The sequence below is a fragment of the Mustela nigripes genome, chromosome 7 (assembly GCF_022355385.1).
Source record: "Mustela nigripes isolate SB6536 chromosome 7, MUSNIG.SB6536, whole genome shotgun sequence".
Lineage (NCBI taxonomy): Eukaryota > Metazoa > Chordata > Mammalia > Carnivora > Mustelidae > Mustela > Mustela nigripes.
In genome coordinates, this window is record NC_081563.1 from 126,218,487 (window position 1) to 126,222,251 (window position 3,765).

A 3,765-nucleotide genomic window follows, 5' to 3' on the forward strand; every position below is an offset into this window, starting at 1 on the left:
GAAATAAAATCTTAAAAAAAAAGAGAAAAGTCCTTAAGGGAAGTTGGGACAGCCCTTGAGGGGACCTGTCCAAACAAGAAATCTAGGGAGGGGTCCAGGAGATGGGTATGTAGTCGGAGGAGAAATAAATGTTGAAAGCAGAAAGCAGACCTTTCTCTCATTTACCTTTGCCAGGGAAAAGGTGTTTGAGATTCTTTTTTTTTTTTTTTTTTTTTTTTTTGAGGGCAAGGGAGACTAGGTGGGGACAAGCTCTCCAGGTGAGTAAAGGGGCAGCCGGCCCCTTCCTAGAGCTCCGTGAAGAAGTCCTGAGCCCCTCAGCTGTCCATCTGGAAAGTGAAGGGATGGGCAGAGCAAGCCCAGGCTGAAGAGAGCCCATCCTCCAAACCCACAGGGTCCAGACTGGGTGTCGGAGAGGTAGGCGCTGTGGTAGGATGCTGTGGACAGTGGCTAAGCCATCAGAAAGAGCACGAAGACAACTGAGCGCACAGCCTGGGGCCAGTGAGAGGAGGCTGGATTCCAAGGAAGGCAGACGGACGGAGGCAGCTGGACCGCCATCTTCCTCTATTTATAGGCATTCCCAAGAAAAGCTCAGTGGAGCTAGGCCAGACTATGTAAGGCCTCCCCCGGCCGGGCAGAGGACCAAGGGGGCAGTGACACCAGGGGAGTCCAATTTGGTTGTGAGCCCTGGAGCCACTAATGATTCCTTTGAAGCAGGGAGTTTGGAACCCTCAGCAATCATTTGTTCATTAATTTGTTCTTTCATTTATTCAGGAAAATAGATAAGGTGCAAATTTACCTATTCCCTCTAACTCCTCCAATCTCCATCCCCTTCCCTCCCCATCCTACATGCTGCTGTGCTCTGGTCAGACTAAAACACAGCTCCAAACAACGCCCTAAGTAGCCTCCGGGTCTTTGCACGTGCTGCTTGTTTCTGCCAGAACTCCCATCGTCTCTCTCTTCACCTGCCCACTTCCCTGTCAACTTTCTCAGCTTTCACATCACTTCCTTGTGACACAGGGCTCATTCAGACAGTAGAGCATGCAACTCTTTTTTTTTTTTTTTAAGATTTTATTTATTTGACAGAGAGAGACAGCAAGAGAGGGAACACAGCAAGGGGGTTGGGAGAGGGAGAAGCGTGCTTCCCACTGAGCAGGGAGCCCAATGTGGGGCTCGATCCCAGAACCCTGGGATCATGGCCTGAGCCGAAGCCAGACGCTTAATCACTGAGCCTCCTGGGCACCTCAGCATGCAACACTTGATCTTGGTGTCATGGGTATATATGTATATATATGTTTTTTTTTAAGATTTTATTTATTTATTTATCAGAGAGAGTCTGAGCACAAGCAGGCAGAGAGGCAGGCAGAGGCAGAGGGAGAAGCAGGCTCCCCGCTGAGCAAGAAGCCCAATGCGGGACTCGATCCCAGGACGCTGAGATCATGACCTGAGCCGAAGGCAGCTGCTCAACCAACTGAGCCACCCAGGCGTCCCAATATATGTATATATTTTTTAACTTATTTACTTATATTTATATGAATGTGTATTTAAATATATAAGTATATCTATATTTATATAAATATTTAATTCACATACATGTGTATATATACCCATATATGTATATATTTCAATATAGTTAAATATATAAAATAAGATATCTATAATTTATACATAAATATATAACATATAATGTATATATAAAATATATAATATATATATATTTAAAGGGGCGCCTGGCTGGCTCAGTTAGTGGCCCATAGGACTCTTGATCTCCAGGTCCTAAGTTTGAGCCCCACGATGGGTGTAGAGATTACTTGGAAAAAAATAAATAAATAAAAATAAAAAATAACATCACTTCCTTTGGGATCCCTCCTCCCCTACTAAGGCCAAGGGAGTCCAAGGCAGTCTCCAGTAGTTTCTTCAATCATGGGCCTGAGCATGCCACATGGGTATGCTCTGAGTTCCATGGACCGAAGACTGTTACTGTTCATCACTGCGTTCCCCAGCATGCAGCACTTAGCACGCACTCAATAAGTATCGTGTTCTTTATATGAATAACTGGATAGAGGAGCATCTGGTTAAGAGAAGGAAATTCCTAACCATCGGAATAATCATCGGAATAATCATGGGAACGAGAAGCGTCCAGAGAAAAGGAGCTTCCTGTTACTGAATGTATGCAACCAGGAATTTAATGACCATCTCTCAGGACAGCTGTGGGGAGATACTATACAGAATCCGAGGAGGGGCACCTGGGTGGCTCAGTGGGTTAAAGCCTCTGCCTTCGGCTCAGGTCATGATCCCAGGGTCCTGGGATCGAGCCCCGCATCGGGCTCTCTGCTCAGCAGGGAGCCTGCTTCCTCCTCTCTCTCTGCCTGCTTCTCTGTGATCTCCTTCTGTCAAATAAAAAAATAAAATCTTTAAAAAAAAAAAAAAAAAAGAATCCAAGGAGAGTGGAGAATACAAGACTTCAGGAAACCTAGTTCTCATCCTATTTGTAAGACCCAAGGTAGGTCCCTTCCCCTTCTGTAAAATACAGGTACCAGACCAGATTTCTGACGGCCCATGGTTTTATGAGCACCTGCTTTGTACCCAGACTTGGGAGACATAGGCCCAAACACAAGTTAATATTGTTTGGTGTTCAGTGAATGAGTGGGTGTTGGATGAATTAAGGAATGAAGTGTTTCCCTTTTTGCCCCTTCACCCTACTGCTAAGCTGAATGAAGAGTAGCGTGGACTTTGGGCATAGATCCAAGCTCCTCTATTTCCTAGCACTGGATTTTGGGAAAGTCAGTTTGCCTCTTCATCCTGAAAATGGGCCATTATTATCTGATAACAGCCCCCTTCCTCAACATGTGAGTGTGAGCTGTGTGTGGCCCCACAGAAAACGCCTATAACAGGATGTAGGTCACGGTGGAACCTTTGTGCATAGCAGAGCAGGGAGTGTGTTTCCCATTCAAAGCTACTTCCCCCACCTCTCCTGGGCTGTTCAAAAAGGGTAGGAAGGATTGTCAGAGAGATCTTATTTGCTCCATTGGAGGACAGCAAGGCCTTTTGACAGGAAGCGGCAATAAATTCTTTCCTGACCCACTGCTGCCCTCCGGGTAAAAGATAAAACACAGCCAGCCTTTCAGAGGAGCTGCTGAGATTGCCAGGCCTTCTGTGTGGGAAAAGAACAGAATGAGGAACTCAGGAGAGGTAGGCTGCAAGGTCCCACACTCAAAAACCACTGGCAAACTGTGGGACTTTGGGCAAGTCAGTCTGCCTTTCTGGATCTCACTTCCTCGTCTGCTACTTCCTATGTGCGAGGCTCCAGCAGAGACTGCAAAGAACCTGTGAGCACTGGAGGAACAACGATAACTATGTAGCTGATCATTTGTCAGCCTCTGCTCGGCGCCAGGCACTGGATCAAGGTCCTTACAAGGACTGCAAAATTAGTACTAATATTACTTGAACCTAGGCTCCAGGCTCGACGTCAGATTCCAACTCAGATAATAGGTCTTCCTTGGCCTCAATTTTTTCATCAGCGAGATGGGCTTTCCACTGTGGCATGACTTTGGAAAGTTAGAGTGCTGGATGGAGACTGTGGGATAGAGCGGGCGCAGCCGGGACAGACTGGGTCTTCGGGACGGGTGGGAGGATTTGCGGAGGGTGCGAGCCCCTGCGGATTGGGTTCGATCCCGCAGGAGGCTGGGGCTCGCCCAGGCTTACCCAGGATTCCCAAGTCCCTCCCGGAGCGGAGGGCCCGGGATTCCCGGGAGGCTCCGGGGAGCG